Below are 27,819 nucleotides of genomic sequence, written 5' to 3' on the forward strand. Positions count from 1 at the left end.
ATGGCTCTTCCAGAAATGTCTGACTGGTTCCAGCAGGTGCAATGCTTTAGTACAACTGTGGTCAGGCCATTTTCCAAGCTCATACAGTCACGAGTTCAGGTATATGGCATAGAACATTGTTATGCCACTGCTCTTTATTCTGCTGCATCTAAACATGTCATGGCCAGCATGGCAAATCGACCAGGAATGTGAGGGGAAGAGGATGGTGAAAGGAAGAAGTTCAAAGACAAAGAAATGGGGGCAGGAGGAGCACTGAGGAGGATGTCCAACAATATCGAGTTTATTCAAGGCAGCAAGGCATCATATAGCCAACAGTAACTATTTTTAACTGATTACAAAGGAATTTTCTACATGCACAAAAAACCCTCCAGACTTCCCCATTATCTACTTCTCAAGGTCTAAATGCAGACTCTCCAAGGCCAGTGGTCTCTGTCTTCAGATAATTCCTTAACCAGCTGCACTTACTCAAAAATGACTCAAAACATACAAGAAGTAACAACAAACCTGAGCTGTGCTGGAACACAGCTTGCTGGAACAGCAAGGAGAAGTTATGAATTTATGACCCTAACCAAATTGCTCTCATCTAACTAGTAAACGTGTGGGAAGTCACGTGGGCAAGTGCACAACACATAGCACAGACCCTTTCTCAGTGCTACTCAACTTTCCGTCCTAAACCTTTTGTTAGGCTATTTGGACTTTAAAGGAGACACAAGTCTGGGCCTGGTTTGGTCCACGTCTCAATTCTTAGCGTGGTCTCCCACATCTCCCCCTTCCTTTTCAAATAAGTCAAGCAAATGTATTTGTGCTTGTGCACGTAGTTGTTGCTGTCCTGCATGAACCTGTACAATGCACCATATTAACACAAGAGTAAGTAACATAAGGAGAAGTCCAGTAAACAGCCAGAATGAATGTTTTAACAAGTTACCAGGGTTAAACACATGGAGGTTATCTAGGATGTGTGCAATTACTTCAACAGGGTTAACTACATCCAGTTGAGACTGACTGAAGATTGATATATCTTTTTGCAGATCCACTAAGTCAAGGCTAACATTAGTATGATAAACAATTAGTTAACACACAGTTGTTACAATGGATGTTATACAGCAGGTGTCCCCCTGGAAAGGAGGTGAGAACTATTGTTCCCAAGCCCACTACCAGTAAAAAAAAAAGGTCTAGAACATAGGCCTGTAAGGTTAGGTTGAAGTCTTTTTTGCAGTATAACCGCTCTTAGCTATTTGCACCCCAATTGGTCCCAGGGCAATAACCAGCTTCCAAAGTTCTGCATGAAACATCCCTTCGGCTATAGAGAAGATCCTACCAGGGATAGTCACATTACGGATCGGCAGGCCAGGAGGGTAAGCAACATATAGCAGAGGTCCTTCTCTATTCATTCTTCACCAATCGTTGATGGAGAAATCAAGGATGCCATGAGGAGAGATGATCAAAGGCTTTTCTTGGAGACATTCTGTCCAAATGGGGCCTGGATTAGAATGGAAGTGTGGGTTAGAATAGTTTAATTTTGGGGACAATTAGGGTAACCAGGAGGACTCATATCTCTCTGGGAAGTGTTAGGAGTTTTGTCACCTATAAACTCATAGACTGTCCATCTTTCCAGCCCTTCTCAGAATTAGACCAAATGATTCCACCTCTTGTGTATCCTGAAATATAGGTAACTATATGAGGTCTCAATTGGACCACTATACACCCATTAATAAAATCATGGCCAGAGGATGGTAACTGGAAACTTATAGGTACTTGAGCTGCTAGACTAGTCCAATTTATATAATGCTCCACGCATTCCATGCCATCAGAGTTGCTTCCCCCGAAATAATCTGTAACATTAGTGTGTACTCAGGGAGTGGGATAATCCCAAGTAACAGGCCTTATATTAGGTGGGTCAGGCAGATATGCCCAATAGGCTGTGGCCTCAATATGGGGGAGGCCAACCATAATTCATAATGTTAATAATATAGTGATCAACGCTTCATTGTGTTGGATCTGATTCACTATCTTTAGGGCCTGATTCATGAGATCTCTTATTAAGCTCTGACTGTAAGGGGGGAGGTGTCTTTTTCTTCTCTGTCTGTTCTGGCTGTTCAGCTGCTGTGTGACCTATATCAAAAAATTTAAAACATAAAGAGTTAAAGTTAAATGCATATAGACCTGTACCCCTGGGGATAAAAATACATTATATGTTTATTAAAAAAAAAATTGGAAGGGGAGGCGAACCATAAGAGACTATGGACACTGAAAAACAACTTGAGGGTTTTGAAGGGGCGGGGGTGGGAGGTTGGGGGAACCAGGTGGTGGGTAATAGGGAGGGCACGTTTTGCATGGAGCACTGGGTGTTGTGCAAAAACAATGAATACTGTTACACTGAAAAAATAAATTTATAAAAAAATTAAATGCATATGAGGTGAATATTTCATAGTTCCCTATAGTATCTCCCCTTCTTTTAATTTTTTGAGATAGGATTTTAGGACTCAATTAGCTCTTTTTGCAATACCTTGTCCTTGAGAATTAGAAGGAATACTCATCGAATGCTTAACTTGAAAGTTTTGGCAAAATTTTTGAAAAGCCTTGGTAAAATAACCCATGTTTCCAATAGTGTCATGTTGCAAGGAGAACAGATTCTTATTGAAGTTATGAAAATGATGGATTGCCATGGAAGAAAGAATACTTACTGAAACCTTTTGATTTTCAGAGGGTTCAGATAGAGAGAAAAGTTGAATCCTTTGATTTGTTTGCAAATAAAAATTTTACATTTCTGTAAGTCACAGACTTCTTAAGAAAAAAACTTTACTTAGTCTGGATGAGAAAATATTAGAGAACAAGTAATGTCTAAAATAAGACAAAATATTAAGAGACACAACACTGGGGGGCGGAGTCAAGATGGCGGGAAGCAGGAAGAGGCGCCATTTCAACCTGTACCCTAAAGTGAGCTGATTACATACCAAAAAACTACGATCACCCATGAAATCAGCCTGAGACAGAATTATACACATCTGGCTCTCTACAGGAGCAGAAGACGCCAGTGGCAGGTAAAGCAGTGTGGGAACGTCTGACTAATATCAGAAGATAAGCAAAAGGGGGAGGGAGACACCAGTGGTGACAGATTGGAAAGTAATACCCCAATACGAGAGTGCCCTGCATCTGGGAACAAGCATTAACTTGGAGTCTGGTTGAAAGCACTAAAAAAAGGGGGGAGGCAAAGGATTGCGGGGGGAAATTGTGGGAATCGGGGAGATTAGGCATGGGGCCTACGTGTCCAGACCCAGGATAGCCTCCCCTGGCGCTGAGCCAGAGAGAGTGCAGCGGAGAAACCAGGCCTTGGTCCCTGAGCTACCAGCGCACCTGAGCCACAAGCGCACCCAAGAACGCATGGGGTCCGGCTCCTGAGAGGGGCTGGGAGTCTGGCCAGATGGCATTCCTGAAACACAAGTGTCCCACAACCTTCCCTGGAAGAGGTGCTCACAGGTGCTAGCTTAGAGCTCTGGCATCTGGAAAAACCAGGCATTCCAAGACTGGGACAGTGGGAAAATCTCAGTGTGTGATCCCTGCTTGGAACCTCTCTGGCAGTCTGGAGCTGCCCAGACAGCCGCCACTGCACTGGTATTAGGTACAACGTGGAGATCCTGCATCATACCCAGGGACCGTGACTCAGAACCTACCCTGCCAGCAGCTCCGCAGAGCATTCTGAGGCTTCATTCTGAGAGGGAGGTCGGGGTGCAGTTTGCTCTCCTCTAAACCTCCAAAAACCATCAAAAGCTGTCAAGGAGAGAGAAAACAGATGAAAGAACATAAAAACCTCCAGAGAACAAAAGCCTGAAAAAAACGGTTTCCTCAGAGCCCACCCCCTTGAGGGGGACCAGAGGACCTAACTCAGGGAACATAATTGTCTGAAAACCCAAGTGGCAGGCCCCTCCCCAAGAAAAACAACCAGGAAGGAAGAAAATAAAAAAAGAAGAAGAAGAAGATGACAAGAGAAAAAGCACCAGTACTTCATAAATACAACTCTTTTACCTCTATTCTGGTTCTTTTTTTTTATATGTATAGATAATTTTTAACGTATTTACCATCACAGTGAGATATCCATTACAACAAATTCCTTAATAACCCTCTAACCTGAACTTCTTGATACATACACCCGTGTTTTCCTTTTGCTTTTCTATTTTTTTAATTTTAATTTAGTTTAGTCTAGTTTATTCTTTTTTTTTTTTAATTTTTATTTTCTAATATACATATAGAGTTAAATTTCAAGGTAATCCGCTTTCCCCAATCAATGGTACCCTTATACTCAAACCAATTTTTAATAGCCCTTTATCTTAGGAAAGTTGAGTCCCTGAACAAAAACATCAAGATACATCCAGGAAGAATCAAAATAAACTTCCTCGCCCAAACTGAGAATATATGACCTCTCTCCCAATTTTTCCTTCTGCCAGTGTTTCTGTGTATTTGTGTTTGTCCTGATAATATATAAATCTTATGCTTGGGGTTCTTTCTGATGACGTTCTTACTTTTTTTGCATATATATATATATAGTTTTTTCTCTCTTCTCATACACTTTTATCAGTCTCTTTGTTGTCTGTTTTTGTTTGTATACTTCATAAACCTTACCATGGGGCCCATTTGCGCTGAGCCTTCTCTTTTATCTTCCCATTTTTCCCTGTATCTCTCTCTCTCTTCTCTTTTTTTTTCTTTTTTTTCCTTCTATATTTCCTTTTCTTTCTTTTTTCTCTCATTTGGGTGTGGAATCCTGATTGCACAGAAGCGTTCCAGGGTGCACCTTGACAGCATCACAATCAGTACATGCAGCTGCAACTGTTCAGTCATCTCTTACCAAAATGACTAGGAGGAGGAATCCCCAACAGAAGAAAAATACAGAGTATGGACCTTCAGCAATAGAGCTAATGGCTATCGACATAGAAAATATGTCAGAAAAGGAATTAAGGCTAACAAATATCCAGGCAATATCTAGGTTGGAGAAAGCCATGGATGACCAAACAGAATTGATTAGGGCAGAACTGAGAGCCACCAGGGATGATGTTCACAATGTTAGGGCAGAATTGAAAGCCAACAGAGATGATGTTCACAATGATCTCAATGAATTCCCATCTAATCTAAACTCTCTAAAAGCTAGGGTAACTGAGACAGAACATGGAATTAGTGACCTGGTGGACAAAAAGACAGAGGGAAAGGATCAGGAGGAAGCCTGGAACAAACAGCTCAGAAGCCACGAAAACAGAATCAGGGAAATAAATGATGCCATAAAACGTTCCAACATCAGAAATATTGGAATTCCTGAAGGGGAGGAAAAAGAAAGGAGTCTAGAAGATATAGTGAAAGAAGATGTCTATGAAACATTTCCCAATCTCATGAATGGAAACAATGTACATGTACTAGAGGCAAAGAGGTTTCCCCCCACAATTTTAGATTCTCAAAAGTCCCCAAGACAACTGATAGTTAAAATGAAGAATTATAGGGGCGCCTGGGTGGCTCAGTGGGTTAAGCCGCTGCCTTCGGCTCAGGTCATGATCTCAGGGTCCTGGGGTCGAGTCCCGCATTGGGCTTTCTGCTCAGCGGGGAGCCTGCTTCCCTCTCTCTCTCTCTCTCTCTGCCTGCCTCTCTGCCTTGTTGTGATTTCTCTCTGTCAAATAAATAAATAAAATCTTTAAAAAATAAATAAATAAAAATAAAATGAATTATAATTCTAGACAGACGCTCTTAATTTCAGCTAAGACAATGAAGCTCCTTACATACAGAGGAAAGCCCATTAGAATAACGTCAGACCTGTCCACAGAGACCTGGCAAGCCAGGAAGGGCTGAAAAAATATATTCAGAGTACTAAATGAGAAGAACATGCAGCCAAGAATACTTTATCCAGCAAGAATGACATTCAAAATGGTTGGAGAGATAAAGAGTTTCCAAGACCAGCAATGCTTAAAAGACTGCGACTACCTAGCTGACACTGCAAGAAATATTAAGGGGGGTCCTAAAAAGAGAAAAAAATCCAAAGAATATCATTGAACAGAAATAGAGAGAAAATCTACAGATAGAAAGACCTCAAAGGTAAAATGATGTCAATCAAAACATATCTATCAATAATCACTCTCAATGTGAATGGCTTAAATGTGCCCATAAAACGAAACAAGGTTGCAGACTGGCTAAAACGACAGGACCCATCCATATGCTGTCTAAAAGAGACCCATGTTGAACCTAAGGATACACCCAGACTGAAAGTGAAAGGATGGAGAAGCATCTTTCATGCCAATGGCCCTCAAAAGAAGGCTGCGGTAACCATTCTCATATCAGATAAATTAGATTTTAAACTAAAGACTGAACTAAGAGATACAGAAGGACACTACATCATTCTTAACGGAATTATCCACCAAGATTATCTAACATTGCAAATATCTACACCCTCAATATGGGAGCAGACAATTACATAAGAAAACTATTAATCAAGATAAAGAGTCATATTGATATGAACACATTAATAGTAGGAGATCTTAATATGCCTCTCTCAGTAATAGAAAGATCATCAAAGCAGAAAATCAATACAGAAAAAAGAGCATTGAAAGAAACATTGGATGAGATGGACCTCATAGACATATACAGAACATTCCACCCTAAAACAACAGAATACTCATTCTTCTCAAGTGCACATGGAACCTTCTCCAGAATAGACCACATACAGGGTCACAAAGCAGGACTCAACTGATACCAAAAGACTGACATTATTCCCTGCATATTCTCAGATCACAATGCTTTGAAACTGGAGCTAAATCACAAGGAAAAGTCCAGAAGGAACTCAAACACCTGGAAGCTAAAGAAAACCTTGCTTAAGAATGCTTGGATCAACCAGGAGATCAAAGATGAACTTAATCAATTCATGGAAACCAATGAGAATGAAAACACTTCTGTGCAAAACCTATGGGAAAGAGCAAAGGCGGTTCTAAGTGGGGGGGAGAATATAAAGCCATTCAAGCCTCCCTCAAAAAAATAGAAAAATGCGGAATACACCAGCTGTCTCTATGCCTTAAAGAACTGGAGAATCAGCAACAAATCAAAGAAACTCCACACGCAAGAAGGGAAATAATCAAATTAGAGCAGAGATCAATGAGGTAGAAAACAGAGATATAGTAGAACGTATCAATGAAACTAGAAGCTGGTTTTTTGAAAGAATCAATAAGATCGATAAACCATTGGCCACACTAATCCAAAGGAAAAGAGAGAAAGCCCAAATTAATAAAATTATGAATGAAAAGGGAGAGATCACAACTAACACCAAGGAAATAGAAACAAGCATCAGAAATTATTACCAACGTTATATGCCAATAAGCTAAGCAACCTAGATGAAATGGATGCATTCCTGGAAAAAGACTCCCAAAATTGAACCAGGAACACATTGACAACCTGAATAGACTGATATCTAGTAATGAGATTGAAGCTGTGATCAAAAACCTCCCAAAAAACAAGAGCCTAGGACCTTATGGATTCCCTGGGGAATTCTACTAAACTTTCAAAGAAGAAATAACACCTATTCTCCTGAAGCTCTTTCCAAAAATTGAAGCAGAAGGCATACTTCCAGACTCTTTTTATGAAGCCAGCATTACCCTGATCCCCAAGCCAGGCCAAGACCCTACCGAAAAGGAGAATTTCAGACCAAACCCACTGATGAATATGGATGCTAAGATTCTCAGCAAGATCCTCGCAAACAGGATCCAGCAGCACATTAAAAAGATTATCCACCATGACCAGGTGGGATTCATCCCTGGGTTACAAGGATGGTTCAACATTTGCAAATCAATCAATATCATAGAACAAATCAATAAGAGAAAAGAACCACATGGTCCTCTCAATTGATGCAGAAAAAGCATTTGACAAAATCCAGCATCTGTTCCTGATTAAAACACATCAAACTATAGGGAGAGAGGGAACATTACTGAACTTCAGAAAATCTATCTGTGAAAGACCCACAGCAAATATCATCATCAATGTTAAGAAGCTTGCAGCCTTCCCTTTGAGATCAGGAACACGATAAGGATGCCGACACTCGCCACTCCTGTTCAAGATAGTAATAGAAGTCTTAGCAAGAGCAATCAGACAACAAAGAGAAATAAAGGTAAACAAATTGGCAATGAAAATGTCAAACTCTTTCTATTCACAGATGATATGATTCTTTATATGGAAAACCCCAAAGACTCCACCCCCAAACTACTAGAACTCATACAGCAATTCAGTAATGTGGCCGGATACAAAGTCAATGTACAGAAATCAGTGGTTTTCTTATACTCTAACAATAAAAATACAGAAAGGGAAATTAGAGAATCGATTCCATTTACTATAGCACCAAGAACCATAAGATACCTGGGAATAAACCTAACCAAAGTGGTAAAGGATCTGTACTCGAGGAACTACAGAACAGTCATGAAAGAAATTGAAGGAGACACAAAAACATTGAAGACCTTTCCATGTTCTTGGAACAGAAGAACAAACATTGTTAAAATGTCTATACTGCCTAGTGCAATCTATACTTTAAATGCCATTCCAATGAAAATTCCACCAGTATTTTTCAAAGACCTGGAGCAAATAATCCTAAAATTCTTATGGAATCAGAAGAGACCCTGAATTGCTAAGGAAATGTTGAAAAATTAAAACAAATCTGGCGGTATCACGTTACCTGATTTCAAGCATTACTACAAAGCTGGGATCTCCACTACAGCATGTTACTGGCATAAGAAGAGACACATAGACCAATGGAACAGAGTGGAGAGCCCATATATAGAACCTCAAATCTATGGTCACGTAATATTTGACAAAACAGGAAATAATATACAATGGAAAAAAGACAGTCTCTTCAATAAATGGTGCTGGGAAAACTGGACAGCGATATGTAGAAGAATGAAACTTGACCATTCTCTTACACAGTACACAAAGATAGACTCAAAATGGATAAACGACCTCAACGTGAGACAGGAATCCATCAGAATCCTAGAGGAGAACATAGGCAGTAATCTCTTCGATATCAGCCACAGCAACTTCTCCAAGATATGTCTCCAAAGGCCAAGGAAACAAAAGTGAAAATGAAATATTGGAACTTCATCAAGATCAAAAGCTTCTGCACAGCAAAGGAAACAGTCAACAAAACAAAAAGGCAGCCCACGGAATGGGAGAAATATTTGCAAATGACAATACAGACAAAAGTTTGATATCCAGGATCTATAAAGAACTTCTCAAACTCAACACACATAATACAGATAATCACATAAAAAAATGGGCAGAAGATATGAACAGACACTTTTCCAATGATGACATACAAATGGCTATCAGACACATGGAAAAAATGCTCATCATCACTAGCCATCAGGGAGTTTCAAATTAAAACCACCTTGAGATATCACCTTACACCATTTAGAATGGCCAAAATTAGGAAGACAGGAAACAATATGTGTTGGAAAGGATGTGGACAAAGGGGAACCCTCTTCCACTTTTGGTGGTAATTAAAGTTGGTACAGCCACTTTGGAGAACAGTGTGGAGATTCCTCAAGAAATTATAAATAGAGCTTCCCAGAGGGGAGTCAGGATGGCGGAGAAGGAGCAGGCTGAGACTACATCAGTAGAAGGAGATCAGCTTGATAGCTTATCTAAACATTGCAAACACCTATAAATCCAACAGGAGATGGAAGAGAAGAAGAACAGCAATTCTAGAAACAGAAAATCAACCACTTTCTGAAAGGTAGGACTGACGGAGAAGTGAATCTAAACCAAAGGGAAGATAGACTGCGGGGGGAGGGGCCCACTCCCGGCAAGCGGCGGAGCAACGGAGCACAAAATCAGGACTTTTAAAAGTCTGTTCCACTGAGGGACATTGCTCCAGAGGCTAAACCAGGATGAAGCCCACACGGGGTCAGCATGGCCCCAGTTCCCGCAGGGTCACAGAAGGATCAGGGGTGTCGTAGTGTCACAGAGCTCACAGGTATTAAACAGAGAAGCTGGCTACAGAGACAGAGCCAAGGACTGAACTCTCAGCTCCGGGTTACCTTGAACTGGTCACGGGCTGTGTGAGCTCGGAGCATGGCTAGAGGCTGGGGATACAGGAGTGGTTGGCTGCTGTCCTCCGGGGGCGCACTGAGGAGTGGGGCCCCAGGCTCTCGGCTCCTCTGGGCCGGAGACTAGGAGGCCGCCATTTTCATTCCTGTCCTCTGGAACTCAACAGAAAGCGTTCAGGGAACAGAAGCTCCCAAAAGCGAACCCGAGATGATTACTTAGTCCGGCCCCCGTAAGGGCAGTGCAGTTCTGCCTCAGGCATAGGCACTTGAGAGTCACTACAACAGTACCCTCCCCCAGAAGATCAACAAAATATCCAGCCAGGATGAAGTTCATCCATCAAGGAAAGTAGGTTCAATTCCTAAGACAGCAGCGGAATTCCAGAGGAGGAGAAAGCAAAGCACGGAACTCATGGCTTTCTCCCCATGATTCTTTAGTCTTGTGGTTAATTTAATTTTTTTTTCTTTTTTCATTTTTTTCTTTCATTTTTCTTCTTCTGCTAAATTTTTTGAAAACTTTTACCCTTTTCTTTTTTAATGATTTTGACTAGTATATTTAAATATAAATATTTTTTCTTTCTTTTTTATATTTTTTCTTTATTTGTTTTATTTTTTTATTTTTTTTCTGAACCTCTTTTTATCCGCTTTCTCCCCCCCACAATTTGGGATCTCTTCTGATTTGGTTACACCGCATTTTTCTGGGGTCTTTGCCACCCTTTTAGTATTTTATTTGACCCTTCATATACTCTTATCTGGAAAAAATGACAAGGCGGAAAAAATCAACAAAAACAAAAGAACAGGGGAGATGAACCATGAGAGACTATGGACTCTGAAAAACAACCAGAGGGTTATGAAGGGGCGGCGGGGGGGGGGTGGGAGGTTTAGGAACCAGGTGGTGGGTAATAGGGAGGGTACGTACTGCATGGAGCACTGGGTGTGATGCCAAAACAATGAACACTGTTATGCTGTAAATAAACAAATAAAAAAAAAAAAAGAACAAGAGGCAGTACCGAAGGCTAGGGAACTAATCTACACAGACATTGGTAATATGTCAGATCAAGAGTTCAGAATGACGATTCTGAACATTCTAGCCGGGCTCGAAAAAGTCATGGAAGATATTAGAGAAACCCTCTCTGGAGATATAAAAGCCCTTTCTGGAGAAATTGAAGAACTAAAATCTAACTAAGAAGAAATTAAAAAAAAAGCTATTAATGAGGTGTAATCAAAAAGGAGGCTCTCACTGCTAGGATAAATGAGGCAGAAGAATGAATTAGTGATATAGAAGACCAAATGACAGAGAATAAAGAAGCCGAACAAAAGAGGGACAAACAGATACTGGACCACGAGGGGAGATTTTGAGAGATAAGTGACACCATTGGACGAAACAACATTAGAATAACTGGGATTCCAGAAGAAGAAGAAGAAAGAGAGAGGGGAGCAGAAGGTCTATTGGAGAGAATTTCCCTAATATGGCAAAGGGAACAAGCATCAAAATCCAGGAGATGCAGAGAACCCCCCTCAAAGTCAACAAGAATAGGTCCACACCCCGTCACCTAATAGTAAAATTGACAAGTCTTAGTGACAAAGAGAAAATCTTGAAAGCAGCCCGGGAAAAGAAGTCTATAACATACAATGGTAAAAATATTAGATTGGCAGCAGACTTATCCACAGAGACCTGGCAGGCCAGAAAGAGCTGGCATGATATATTCAGAGCACTCAACGATAAAAAACATGCAGCCAAGAATACTCTATCCAGCTAGGCTTTCATTAAAAATAGAAGTAGAGATAAAAAGCTTCCAGGACACACAAAAGCTGAAAGAATTTGCAAACACCAAACCAGCTCTACAGGAAATATTGAAAGGGTTCCTCTAAGCAAAGAGAGGGACTAAAAGTAGTAGATCAGAAAGGTACAGAGACAATATACAGTAACAGTTACCTTACAGGCTAATAATGGCAACAAATTCATATCTATCAATAGTTACTCTGAATGTTAATGGGCTAAATGCCCCAATAAGAAGACACAGGTTATCAGAATGGATAAAAAAACAAAACCCATCAGTATGTTGCCTACAAGAAACTCATTTTAGACACGAAGACACCTTCAGATTTAAAGTGAGGGGGTGGAAAACAATTTACCATGCTAAAGGGCATCAGAAGAAAGCTGGGGTGGCAATCCTTATATCAGATCAATTATATTTTAAGCCAAAGACTATAATAAGAGAAGAGGAAGGACAATATATCCTACTCAAAGGGTCTGTCCAACAAAAAGTTCTAACAATTTTAAATATCTATGCCCCTAACATGGGAGGAGGCAACTATATCAACCAATTAATAACAAAATCAAAGAAACACATCAATAATAATACAATAATAGTAGGGGACTTTAACACTTCCCTCACTGAAATGGACAGATCATCAAAGCAAAAGATCCACAAGGAAATAAAGGCCTTAAATGACACACTGGACCAGATGGACATCACAGATATATTCAGAACATTTCATCCCAAAGCAACAGAATACACATTCTTCTCTAGTGCACATGGAACCTTCTCCAGAATAGATCACATCCTGGGTCACAAATCAGGTCTCAGCCGGTAACAAAAGATTAGGATCATTCCCTGCATATTTTCAGACCACAATGCTCTGAAGCTAGAACTCAATCACAAGAGGAAAGCTGGAAAGAACCCAAATACATGGAGACTAAACAGCATCCTTCTAAAGAATGAATGGGTCAACAAGGAAATTAAAGAAGAATTGAAAAAATTCATGGAAACAAATGATAATGAAAACACAATGGTTCAAAATCTGTGGGACACTGCAAAGGCAGTCCTGAGAGGAAAATATATAGCGGTACAAGCCTTTCTCAAGAAACAAGAAAGGTCTCAAGTACACGACCTAACCCTACACGTAAAGGAGCTGGAAAAAGAACAAGAAAGAAACCCTAAACCCAGCAGGAGAAGAGAAATCATAAAGATCAGAGCAGAAATCAATGAAATAGAACCCCCCCCAAAAAACAATAGAAATAATCAATGAAACGAGGAGCTCGTTCTTTGAAAGAATCAATAAGATTGATAAACCCCTGGCAAGACTCATCAAAAAGAAAAGAGAAAGGACCAAATAAATAAAATCATGAATGAAAGAAGAGTGATCACAAATAACATCAAAGAAATACAGACAATTATAAAGACATGATATGAGCAAATCTACGCAAAAAAAAAAATTGACAATCTGGAAGAAATGGATGCAGTCCTAGAGACATATAAACTACCACAACTAAACCAGGAAGAAATAGAAAACCTGAACAAGCCCATAACCAGTAAGGAGATTGAAAGAGTCATCAAAAATCCCCAAACAGACAAAAGGCCAGGGCCAGACGGCTTCCCAGGGGAATTCTACCAGATATTTAAAGAAGAACTAAGTCCTATTCTCCTTAAACTGTTCCAAAAAATAGAAATGGAAGGAAAACTTCCAAACTCATTTAATGAGGTCAGCATCACCTTGATCCCAAAACCAGACAAGGATCCCACCAAAAAAAGAGAACTACAGACCAATATCCTTGATGAACACAGACGCAAAAATTCTCACCAAAATACTAGCCAATTGGATTCAATAGTACATTAAAAGGATTATTCACCACGATCAAGTGGGATTTATGTCAGGGCTGCAGTGTTGGTACAACATCCGCAAATCAATCAATGTGATAGAACACATTAATAAAAGAAAGAACAAGAACCATATGATACTCTCAATAGATGCTGAAAAAGCATTTGAGAAAGTAGAGCATCCCTTCCTGATCAAAACTCTTCAAAGTGTGGGGATAGAGGGCACATACCTCAATATTATCAAAGCCATCTATGAAAAACACACCGCAAATATCATTCTCAATGGAGAAAAACTGAAAACTTTTCCGCTAAGGTCAGGAACATGGCAAGAATATCTATTACCACCACTCTTATTCAACATAGTACTAGAAGTCCTAGCCTCAGCAATCAGACAACAAAAGGAAATTAAAGGCATCCAAATCAGCAAAGAAGAAGTCAAACTATCACTCTTCGCAGATGATATGATACTAAATGAGGAACACCCAAAAGACTCCACTCCAAAACTGCTAGAACTTGTACAGGAATTCAGTAAAGTGTCAGGATATAAAATCAATGCACAGAAATCAGTTGCATTTCTCTACACCAACAACAAGACAGAAGAAAGAGAAATTAAGGCGTCAATCCCATTTACAATTGCACCCAAAACTATAAGATACCTAGGAATACACCTAACAAAGGAGGCTAAGAATCTATACCCAGAAAACTATAAAGTACTCATGAAAGAAATTGAGGAAGACACAAAGAAATGGAAAAATGTTCCATGCTCCTGGATTGGAAGAATAAATATTGTGAAAATGTCTATGCTACCTAAAGCAATCTACACATTTAATGCAATCAATATCAAAATAACATCCATTTTTTTTCAAAGAAATGGAACAAATAATCCTAAAATTTATATGGAACCAGAGAAGACCTTGAATAGCCAAAGGAATAGTGAAAAAGAAAGCCAAAGTTGGTGGCATCACAAATCCGGACTTCAAGCTCTATTACAAAGCTGTCTTCATCAAGACTGAATGGTACTGGCACCAAAACAGACCCATAGATCAGTGGAACAGAATAGAGAGCCCAGAAATAGACCTTCAGCTCTATGGTCAACTAATCTTCGACAAAGCAGGAAAGAATGCCCAATGGAAAAAAGACAGCCTCTTCAATAAATGGTGCTGGGAAAATTGGACAGCCACATGCAGAAAAATGATATTGGATCACCAAGCATGAAAAAAAGACCCCAAATGGATGAAGGACCTCAATGTGAGAAAGGAATCCATCAAAATCCTTGAGGAGAACGCAGGCAGAAACCCCTTTGACCTCAGCCGCAGCAATATCTTCTTAGGAACATCGGAAAAGGGAAGGGAAGCAAGGGCAAAAGTGAACTATTGGGATTTCATCAAGATCAAAATATTTTGCACAGCAAAGGAAACAGTTAACAAAACCAAAAGACAACTGACAGAATGGGAGAAGATATTTGCAAACGACAAATCAGATAAAGGGCTAGTATGCAAAATCTATAAGGAACTTAGCAAACTCAACACCCAAAGAACAAATAATCCAATCAAGTAATGGGCAGAGGACATGAACAGACATTTCTGCAAAGAAGACATCCAGATGGCCAACAGACACATGAAAAAGTGCTCCACGTCACTCGGCATCAGGGAAATACAAATCAAAACCAGGGAAATACAAATCAAAACCACAATGAGATATCACCTCACACCAGTCAGAATGGCTAAAATTAACAAGTCAGGAAATGACAGATGATGGCGTGGATGCGGAGAAAGGGGAACCCTCCTCCACTGTTGGTGGGAATGCAAGCTGGTGCAACCACTCTGGAAAACAGCATGGAGGTGCCTCAAAATGTTGAAAATAGAACTACCCTATGACCCAGCAATTGCACTACTGGGTATTTACCCTAAAGATACAAACAAGTGATCTGAAGGGGCACGTGTACCCGAATGTTTATAGCAGCAATGTCTAGAATAGCGAAACTATTGAAAGAACATAGATGTGCATCAACAGATGAATGGATAAAGAAGATGTGGTATATATACACAATGGAATACTATGCATCCATCAAAAGAAATGAAATCTTGCCATTTGCGATGACGTGGATGGAACTAGAGGGTATCATGCTTAGTGAAATAATTCAATTGGAGAAAGACAACTATCATATGATCTCCCTGATATGAGGACATGGAGATGCAACATCGGGGGTTAGGGGGATAGGAGAAGAATAAATGAAACAAGATGGGATTGGGAGGGAGACAAACCATAAATGACTCTTCATATCACAAAACAAACTGGGGGTTGCTGGGGGCAGGTGGGGTTGGGAGAGGGGGAGGGGGTTATGGGCATTGGGGAGGGTATGTGCTATCATGAGTGCTGTGAAGTGTGTTAACCTGGTGATTCACAGACCTGTACCCCTGGGGATAAAAATACATTATATGTGTATAAAAAAAAATTGTAAGGGGAGGAGAACCATAAGAGACTATGGACTCTGAAAAACAACCTGAGGGTTTTGAAGGGTCGGGGGTGGGAGGTTGGGGGAACAGGTGGTGGGTAATAGGGAGGACACGTATTGCATGGAGCACTGGGTGTTGTGCAAAAACAATGAATACTATTATGCTGAAAATAAATAAATAAATTTAAATACTGAAAAAAAAAAGAACTATAAAAATAGAGCTTCCCTATGACCCTGCAATTTCACTACTGGGTACTCCTACCCTCTGACCCAGCAATTGCACTACTCGTTATTTACCCTACAGATACAAACACAGTGATCTGAAGGGGCACATGTACCCGAATGTTTATGGAAGCAATGTCTACAATAGCCAAACTATGGAAAGAACCTATACAGATGTAGTGAACTAAGGACCATCTGTACCCCAATATTTATAGCAGCAATTGCCGCCACTGCCAAACTGTGGAAAGAACCAAGATGCCCTTCAATGGACGAATGGATAAGGAAGATGTGGTCCATAATCACTATGGAGTATTTTGCCTCCATCAGAAAGGATGAATACCCAGCTTCTGTAGCAACATGGACAGGACTGGAAGAGATTATGCTGAGTGAAATAAGTCAAGCAGAGAGAGTCAATTACCATATGGTTTCACTCATTTATGGAGCATAACAAAGAACATGGAGGACATGGGGAGATGGAGAGGAGAAGGGAGTTGAGGTAAATTGGAAGGGGAAATGAACCATGAGAGAGTATGGACTCTGAAAAACAACCTGAGGGTTTTGAAGGGGCAGGGGATGGGAGGTTGTGGAACCAGGTGGTGGGTAATAGATAGGGCACGTATTGCATGGAGCACTGGGTTTGGTGCAAAAACAATGAATACTGTTATGCTGAAAATAAGTAAGTAAATAAATAAATCAAGAGACATAAAACTATACTCTTTTAGTTCATTGAGTCGCATGTTACTAAATCTGGTTTAGTCCGAATGCATTTTTAGTTAGTTCTGGAAATTCTTGCCCATTTCAGTTTTAGGATTTTTAAGTATATCAAATATCTGTATTTGTCCTGAAAGTTTCCCATATGAATCTTCTGTAAGGCAGAATTCATCTCACAAAATTAAAACAATTACAAAGGACAAAAACTCATAATAGATATGGTTAAAGTAACAGGTGATGACCCTATCAAAACATTAAAACTTTAGGAAATGTATAGTACCCTTAGAGTACTTACAGCATTTTCCCAGATGCAACCCAATGTCTGTTATTGTTTTAGCAGTACTTATTAAGTAACTTCGTACACCAAGGAAAAGTCTTATGAGTTAAAGAGATCTCATTTACATTTTAAATCTTGTTCAAATTTGCTAAAATCTTAGCAAGTTTTAAAATACATGCCTAATTATAATTAGGGATGTTAAACACCTGATAAAACAAAACATAGAAACCATTTTTTCGGGGGAGGAGTCAAGATGGCGGAGAAGTAGCAGCCAGAGACTACATCAGGTAGCAGGAGATCAGCTTGATAGCTTATCTAAACATTGCAAACACCTACAAATCCAACGGGAGAGCGAAGAGAAGAAGAACAGCAACTCTAGAAACAGAAAATCAACCACTTTCTGAAAGGTAGGACTGGCGGAGAAGTGAATCTAAAACGACGGGAAGATAGACCGCGGGGGGAGGGGCCGTCTCCCAGCAAGCGGCGGAGCAACGGAGCACAAAATCAGGACTTTTAAAAGTCTGATCCACTGAGGGACATTGCTCCAGGGGCTAAACCGGGGTGAAGCCCACGCGGGGCCAGAGTGGCCCCAGTTCCCGCAGGGTCACAGAAGGATCAGGGGTGTCGGAGTGTCGGAGAGCTCGCAGGTATTAGAACGGAGAAGCCGGCTGGAGAGACAGAGCCGAGGACTGAACTCTCAGCTCGGGGTTAACTTGAACTGGTCGCGGGCTGGGTGAGCTCGGAGCGCGGCTAGAGGCTGGGGATATGGGAGTGATTGGGTGCTGTCTTCTGGGGGCACACTGAGGAGTGGGGCCCCAGGCTCTCGGCTCCTCCGGGCTGGAGAATGGGAGGCCGCCATTTTCATTCCCGTCCTCCGGAACTCTACGGAAAGCGTTCAGGGAACAGAAGCTCCCAAAAGCGAACGCGAGCCGATTACTTAGTCCGGCCGCCGGTAAGGGCGGTGCAATCCTGCCTCGGGCAAAGACACTTGAGAGTCACTACAACAGGCCCCTCCCCCAGAAGATCAACAAAATATCCAGCCAGGACGATGTTCATCTATCAAGGAGAAAGCAGATTCAATTCCTAAGACAGCAGAGAAATTCCAGAGGAGGAGAAAGCAAAGCACGGAACTCATGGCTTTCTCCCCATGATTCTTTAGTCTTGCGGCTACTTCAATTTTTTTTTCTTTTTTCAATTTTTTTTTCTTTTTTCTTTTTTCTTCTTCTGCTAAATTTTTTTTAAACTTTTACCCTTTTCTTTTTTAACATTTTTTGACTAGTTCATCAAAATATATATTTTTTTCTTTCTTTTTTATATTTTTTATTTGTTTTATTTTTTAAATTTTTTTCTTTCTTTTTTTTTTCTTTTGTTTTCAGAAGCTGTTTTTATCCCCTTTCTCCCCCCCACAATTTGGGGTCTCTTCTGATTTGGTTACAGCGCATTTTTCCGGGGTCTTTGCCACCCTTTTAGTAGTTTATTTGCTCCTTCATATTCTCTTATCTGGACAAAATGACAAGGTGGAAAAAATCACCACAAACAAAAGAACAAGAGACAGTACCGAAGGCTAGGGACCTAATCAACACAGACATGGGTAATATGTCTGATCAAGAGTTCAGAATGACGATTCTGAACATTCTAGCCGGGCTCGAAAAAGGCATGGAAGATATTAGAGAAACCCTCTCTGGAGATATTAAAGCCCTTTCTGGAGAAATTAAAGAACTAAAATCTAACCAAGTTGAAATCAAAAAAGCTATTAATGAGGTGCAATCAAAAATGGAGGCTCTCACTGCTAGGATAAATGAGGCAGAAGAAAGAATTAGTGATATAGAAGACCAAATGACAGAGAATAAGGAAGCCGAGCAAAAGAGGGACAAACAGCTACTGGACCATGAGGGGAGAATTCGAGAGATAAGTGACACCATAAGATGAAACAACATTAGAATAATTAGGATTCCAGAAGAAGAAGAAACAGAGAGGGGAGCAGAAGGTCTATTGGAGAGAATCATTGGAGTGAATTTCCCTAATATGGCAAAGGGAACAAGCATCAAAATCCAGGAGATGCAGAGAACCCCCCGCAAAGTCAACAAGAATAGGTCCACACCCCGTCACCTAATAGTAAAATTGACAAGACTTAGTGACAAAGAGAAAATCCTGAAAGCAGCCCGAGAAAAGAAGTCTGTAACATACAATGGTAAAAATATTAGATTGGCGGCAGACTTATCCACAGAGACCTGGCAGGCCAGAAAGAGCTGGCATGATATATTCAGAGCACTCAACGAGAAAAACATGCAGCCAAGAATACTCTATCCAGCTAGGCTATCATTGAAAATAGAAGGAGAGATCAAAAGCCTCCAGAACACACAAAAACTGAAAGAATTTGCAAACACCAAACCAGCTCTACAGGAAATATTGAAAGGGGTCCTCTAAGCCAAGAGAGAGCCTAAAAGTAGTATATCAGAAAGGTACAGAGACAATATACAGTAACAGTCACCTTACAGGCTAATAATGGCACTAAATTCATATCTCTCAATAGTTACCCTGAATGTTAATGGGCTAAATGCCCCAATCAAAAGACACAGGGTATCAGAATGGATAAAAAAACAAAACCCATCAGTATGTTGCCTACAAGAAACTCATTTTAGACGCGAAGACACCTCCAGATTTAAAGTGAGGGGGTGGAAAACAATTTACCATGCTAATGGGCATCAGAAGAAAGCTGGGGTGGCAATCCTTATATCAGATCAATTAGATTTTAAGCCAAAGACTATAATAAGAGATGAGGAAGGACACTATATCCTACTCAAAGGGTCTGTCCAACAAGAAGATCTAACAATTTTAAATATCTATGGCCCTAACGTGGGAGCAGCCAACTATATCAACCAATTAATAACAAAATCAAAGAAACACATCAATAATAATACAATAATAGTAGGGGACTTTAACACTCCCCTCACTGAAATGGACAGATCATCCAAGCAAAAGATCAACAAGGAAATAAAGGCCTTAAATGACACACTGGACCAGATGGACATCACAGATCTATTCAGAACATTTCATCCCAAAGCAACAGAATACACATTCTTCTCTAGTGCACATGGAACCTTCTCCAGAATAGATCACATCCTGGGTCATATATCAGGTCTCAACCGGTATCAAAAGATTAGGATCATTCCCTGCATATTTTCAGACCACAATGCTCTGAAGCTAGAACTCAATCACAAGAGGAAAGCTGGAAAGAACCCAAATACATGGTGACTAAACAGCATCCTTCTAAAGAATGAATGGGTTAACCAGGAAATTAAAGAAGAATTGAAAAATTTCATGGAAACAAATGATAATGAAAACACAACAGTTCAAAATCTGTGGGACACAGCAAAGGCAGTCCTGAGAGGAAAATATATAGCAGTACAAGCCTTTCTCAAGAAACAAGAAAGGTCTCAAGTACACAACCTAACCCTACACATAAAGGAGCTGGAGAAAGAAAAAGAAAGAAACCCTAAACCCAGCAGGAGAAGAGAAATCATAAAGATCAGAGCAGAAATCAATGAAATAGAAACCAAAAAAACAATAGAAAAAATCAATGAAACTAGGAGCTGGTTCTTTGAAAGAATCAATAAGATTGATAAACTCCTGGCCAGACTCATCAAAAAGAAAAGAGAAAGGACCCAAATAAATAAAATCATGAATGAAAGAGGAGAGATCACAAATAACACCAAAGAAATACAGACAATTATAAGAACATACTATGAGCAACTCTACGCCAACAAATTGGACAATCTGGAAGAAATGGATGCATTCCTAGAGACATATAAACTACCACAACTGAACCAGGAAGAAATAGAAAACCTGAACAGGCCCATAACCAGTAAGGAGATTGAAACAGTCATCAAAAATCTCCAAACAAACAAAAGCCCAGGGCCAGACGGCTTCCCAGGGGAATTCTACCAAACATTTCAAGAAGAACTAATTCCTATTCTCTTGAAACTGTTCCAAAAAATAGAAACGGAAGGAAAACTTCCAAACTCATTTTATGAGGCCAGCATCACCTTGATCCCAAAACCAGACAAGGATCCCACCAGAAAAGAGAACTACAGACCAATATCCTTGATGAACACAGATGCAACAATTCTCGCCAAAATACTAGCCAATAGGATTCGACAGTACATTAAAAGGATTATTCACCACGATCAAGTGGGATTTATTCCAGGGCTGCAGGGTTGGTTCAACATCCGCAAATCAATAAATGTGATAGAACACATTAATAAAAGAAAGAACAAGAACCTTATGATACTCTCAATAGATGCTGAAAAAGCATTTGACAATGTACAGCATCCCTTCCTGATCAAAACTCTTCAAAGTGTGGGGATAGAGGGCACATACCTCAATATTATCAAAGCCATCTATGAAAAACCCACCGCAAATATCATTCTCCATGGAGAAAAACTGAAAGCTTTTCCATTAAGGTCAGGAACACGGCAGGGATGTCCATTATCACCACTGCTATTCAACATAGTACTAGAAGTCCTAGCCTCAGCAATCAGACAAGAAAAAGAAATTAAAGGCATCCAAATTGGTAAAGAAGAAGTCAAACTATCACTCTTCGCAGATGATATGATACTATATGTGGAAAACCCAAAAGACTCCACTCCAAAACTGCTAGAACTTATACAGGAATTCAGCAAAGTGTCAGGATATAAAATCAATGCACAGAAATCAGTTGCATTTCTGTACACCAACAACAAGACTGAAGAAAGAGAAATTAAGGAGTCAATCCCAATTACAATTGTACCCAAAACTATAAGATACCTAGGAATAAACCTAACCAAAGAGACTAAGAATCTATACAGAGAAAACTATAAAGTACTCATGAAAGAAATTGAGGAAGACACAAAAAAAATGGAAAAATGTTCCATGCTCCTGGATTGGAAGAATAAATATTGTGAAAATGTCTATGCTACCTAAAGCAATCTACACATTTAATGCAATCCCTATCAAAAGACCATCCATTTTTTTCAAAGAAATGGAACAAATAATCCTAAAATTTATATGGAACCAGAAAAGACCTCGAATAGCCAAAGGAATATTGAAGAACAAAGCCAAAGTTGGTGGCATCACAATTGCGGACTTCAAGCTCTATTACAAAGCTGTCATCATCAAGACAGCATGGTACTGGCACAAAAACAGACACATAGATCAGTGGAACAGAATAGAGAGCCCAGAAATCGACCCTCAACCCTATGGTCAACTCATCTTCGATAAAGCAGGAAAGAATGTCCAGTGGAAAAATTACAGCCTCTTCAATAAATGGTGCTGGGAAAATTGGACAGCCACATGCAGAAAAATGAAATTGGACCACTTCCTTACACCACACACGAAAATAGACTCCAAATGGATGAAGGACCTCAATGTGAGAAAGGAATCCATCAAAATCCTTGAGGAGAATGCAGGCAGCAACCTCTTCGACCTCAGCCGTAGCAACATCTTCCTAGGAACAACGGCAAAGGCAAGGGAAGCAAGGGCAAAAATGAACTATTGGGATTTCATCAAGATCAAAAGCTTTTGCACAGCAAAGGAAACAGTTAACCAAACCAAAAGACAACTGACAGAATGGGAGAAGATATTTGCAAACGACATATCAGATAAAGGGCTAGTATCCAAAATCTATAAGGAACTTAGCAAACTCAACCCCCAAAGAACAAACAATCCAATCAAGAAATGGGCAGAGGACATGAACAGACATTTCTGCAAAGAAGACATCCAGATGGCCAACAGACACATGAAAAAGTGCTCCACGTCACTCGGCATCAGGGAAATACAAATCAAAACCACAATGAGATATCACCTCACACCAGTCAGAATGGCTAAAATTCACAAGTCAGGAAATGACAGATGCTGGCGAGGATGTGGAGAAAGGGGAACCCTCCTCCACTGTTGGTGGGAATGCAAGCTGGTGCAACCACTCTGGAAAACAGCATGGAGGTGCCTCAAAATGTTGAAAATAGAACTACCCTATGACCCAGCAATTGCACTACTGGGTATTTACCCTAAAGATACAAACATAGTGATCCGAAGGGGCACGTGTACCCGAATGTTTATAGCAGCAATGTCTACAATAGCCAGACTATGGAAAGAACCTAGATGTCCATCAACAGATGAATGGATCAAGAAGATGTGGTATATATACACAATGGAATACTATGCAGCCATCAAAAGAAATGAAATCATGCCATTTGCGACGACATGGATGGAACTAGAGCGTATCATGCTTAGTGAAATAAGTCAATCGGAGAAAGACAACTATCATATGATCTCCCTGATATGAGGACATGGAGAAGCAACATGGGGGGTTAGGGGGATAGGAGAAGAGTAAATGAAACAAGATGGGATTGGGAGGGAGACAAACCATAAATGACTCTTAATCTCACAAAACAAACTGGGGGTTGCTGGGTGGAGGTGGCGTTGGGAGAGGTGGAGCGGGCTATGGACATTGGGGAGGGGAGGCGAACCATAAGAGACTATGGACTCTGAAAAACAACCTGAGGGTTTTGAAGGGTCAGGGGTGGGAGGTTGGGGCAACCTGAGGGTTTTGAAGGGTCAGGGGTGGGAGGTTGGGGGAACAGGTGGTGGGTAATGGGGAGGGCACGTCTTGCATGGAGCACTGGGTGTTGTGCAAAAAGAATGAATACTGTTACACTGAAAAAATAAATAAAATGAAGAAAAAAAAAGTATAAGTCTCAAAAAATAAAGAAAAAAAAAAGAAACCATGTTTTCTGGAAAGGCAAAGAGAAAACCATAACAGATCAATTAACCTAAGAAAACTTTCCCCTTTTAAACAGAGAGGAAACCAGCTTTTTTATATCAGTGTGTTTTTATTTTTAAGCATGCAGTCTTACGATAGTGAGTTTACTAGGTTTCCCTCCCATCGTGAACGATGTCACAGACAAAGGGAGGGGGATCTTTCAGATGCTGTTCTGCTTGCGTCCCTCAAGGGAACTTAGGAGTGTCTTAGCTAAAGTCTGTCCATATAAGCCCCGGACCAGACTACTCCGTGGAGTAGATGACCGTTATGCCATATGAAGCCCTGCGAGACTCAGGGTGCAGCCCACTTAGACTCCATAGCTGAAATGGTGGAGCCATACACAAACATTCACACAGTCAGACACTCTTTAGATTCAAACAGGTTGGACACCTCCCCCTGGGTATCCCTGGCTAATGGGAGGTGATTAGTCTTCCCTTCCATTCTATATGAGTAAGAGTGAGTTTCTATGGTCACAGGCAATGGGGGATGATAACACAGTGTTTTTGCAGTCCCTCAACGTTGGGGCACTTTCCCAATCTCTCAAGGCCAAATGGCCCTTTTCCTTGGAAGTATAATTTATGTGGAGGTATGCCAGGAGAGTGCTAAATCACCCTGGTGGCTGTTTTTCTTTCTTATTCCATCCTGACCATACCTAAAATTCCTTTTCTGAAGATTTCCCTTTATAAACATTTTACAACTTTCCTTTGTATTCAGGTTTTGTCCCTAGTAATTATTTATTTATTTATTTTTCAAACAACCATTTCATTTAGGACAAAATTACCTTCTTTATTTAATAAACTGCATCTCCATTTCTTAAATATTTCTTACCTATCATTTACTTTCCTCTATACAGAATTGTTTTCTTTATTTCCATCAGTCTATGTTACACAAAGCAGAATTCTGTACTCTTAGAAACACCTTAATCTCTAGTGAAGACTAAGTATTAACCAATTGTGAGCTGTTACAACAGAATTCTTTAGATGGCAAATTATGGATCAGTTAAGCACAAAACATGTTTACCAACAGATTTAAATACTCTTCATTTCTTTGCTATAAGAAGTTAAAAGCACAAACCTATGTTAAGTAATCAATGCTTTAGTATTTTATTCTATCTGAAAAAGAACTAGATGTCTAACAAATTTAATTTTATTTGTCATTCAACCAAAACATTAAAGTTTCAGGTTACCAAAGACTTTGAAAGCTATCTCAGCAATTACCCATTAAAATTTTGAGACAGGGGCACTGGGTGGCTCAGTGGGTTAAAGTCTCTGCCTTCAGCTCAGGTCATGATCTCAGGGTCCTGGGATTGAGTCCCACATCTGGCTCTCTGCTCAGCGGGGATCCTGCTTCTCCCTCTCTCTCTGCCTGCCTATCTGGCTACTAGTGATCTCTATCTGTCAAAAAAATAAATAAAATCTTAAAAAAACAACTTTGAGACAGACAATTAACCATCAGTTTAGTAATTTCTTTGCTAGCAAATTTTAACAAATAACATGAGCTTATTTGACCTTCAGTAAACTTTGAAGTTCTACATTTACTGCTGATAACTTAAAAGACATGTCTATCTTAATTAAACCACCAAACTTCACTTAGGTTTAAGTAGTCCAAGTCAGGCCAGAGAAAGCAGGGAACTTCCCCAAAACAAGAAGAGTTTCGGCAGCTGCTTGGGAATTTTCCCTAAGGTCTCTGTCCTGAGTTAGACTAACCCGAGTTGGCTCCAGTTACAGCCATTGGCTCCCCTATATCCTCCGTTTCCTTTGGCAAATCGTCAATCTCATCTAGAGGTTTCCAGGAAGCTAGAGAAACCAGCTCAAAAGAGTGTTGTGGATCTAATGCCTAATGAATATTATCCCAGACCTGCATAGTATCAGGGGGAACAACAGTGTGGCTGCGTATTTTGATCTGGTTCTCTATTTCTTGCCACACTCTTTGCCATGCATCCAAACTCACGGTTCCTTCTTTGGCAAACCATGGGCATAATTCTGAAACCGTACAAAAAAATTGCTGCAAAGCCTTCTTAGAGACCTTGGACCCTTTCTTCTTTAAAAGGGCCTGTAATGCAGTGAAAAAAATATCCTGTTCTAAAGACTGAGAATTCCCCATGTTATTTTACTCCTGCTGTCACCCATCAACCCGGGCTCCTCTTACCTGACTGTCAGTAACTACTTACCTGTATGTGCACTCCCTTGAAATGTGCTCAGGTCCCTGTTCAGGCACCACTTGTGATGGCCAGTGCAGCAAATCGACCAGGAACGTGAGGGTAAGATGATGGTGAAAAGAAGACGTTCAGAGACAAAGAGATGGGGGCAGTAGGAGCACTGAGGAGGATGTCCAACAGTGCCGAGTTTATTCAAGGCAGCAAGGCATTATATAGCCAACAGTAACTATTTTTAATTGATTACAAAAGAATTTGCTACATGCACAAAAAAACCTCCAGACTTCCCCATTATCTACTTCTCAAGGTCTAAATGCAGACTCTCCAAGGCCAGTGGTCTCTGTCTTCAGATAATTCCTTAACCAGCTGCACTGACTCCAAAGTGACTCAAAACATACAAGAAGTAACAACAAACCTGAGAGTGATGCATGAACTGTGCTGGAACAGCAAGGACCAGTTATGAATTTATGACCCTAACCAAATTGCTCTCATCTAACTAGTAAACGTGTGGGAAGTCACGTGGGCAAGTGCACAACACATAGCACAGACCCTTTCTCAGTGCTACTCAACTTTTCTGTCCTAAGCCTTTTGTTAGGCTATTCTGACTTTAAAGGAGACACAAGTCAGGGTCTGGTTTGGTCCTCATCTCAAGACTTATCATGGCCTCCCACATAAACAGAATAAACTGGAACAAGTAGAGAAAGAATTGTTGAGAGTAGCACAAATCTTGAAGGAACCCCAAATGGCTGCTTCCATTATGAATCCCTATAAAAAGTGTTCTGTGAAAGTGAAATGCCTAAATGACATGAGCACAAAAGAGAGGTTGTCTCCTCTCACATCCAACTCAATCAATGTGCTCAAAGAGAATGGTCACTTGGACAATACCATTGGAGTCATTAATGCTTTTTTGACCATGATAAGCATCCACGTTGGAGAAGTACTGTGCACAGTGACCACTGCATCTCCTTTTGATGAAGCCACTCTTACTGAATAAAAAATGATCCTGAATAGCCTCCTAAATAAAGGTCAGGTCTTCAAATTGGAAGTTAAGACTCATCCATCAATCATGCATGGAATGATTGTCTGTATTGGAGAGAAATACGCGGATACGCCTGTTAAAACCAAGATTCGGATGCTGAGCAGGGCCATGCTGGAAGTTTTCTGAAAGTGTTGATTCTCTGTCAGTGAAAATTCCTAAACTTGGAGCAACAATAAAATGCTTCCTGAACAACAACAACAACAACAAAAATACAGAAAGGGAAATTAGGGAATTGATTCCATTTACTGTAGCACAAAGAACCGTAAGATTCCTGGGAAGAAACCTAACCGAAGAGGTAAAGGATCTGTACTCGAGGAACTACAGAACAGTCATGAAAGAAATTGAAGGAGACACAAAAAGATGGAAGACCATTCCAGGCTCATGGATCGGAAGAATAAACATTGTTAAAATGTCTATACTGCCTAGAGTAAACTCTACTTTCAATGCCATTCTGATGAAAATTCCACTGGCATTTTTCAAAGAGTTGGAATAAACAATGATAAAATTTGT

The 27,819-nt window shown here is 40.2% G+C and overlaps 1 pseudogene; it reads left to right on the plus strand.

Annotated features, from left to right (window-relative positions):
* On the plus strand, positions 1–27,435 carry LOC123936509 (annotated as a pseudogene).
* The last annotated feature ends 384 nt before the right edge of the window (positions 27,436–27,819 follow it).

This window comes from Meles meles, unplaced genomic scaffold (assembly GCF_922984935.1).
Source record: "Meles meles unplaced genomic scaffold, mMelMel3.1 paternal haplotype, whole genome shotgun sequence".
Lineage (NCBI taxonomy): Eukaryota > Metazoa > Chordata > Mammalia > Carnivora > Mustelidae > Meles > Meles meles.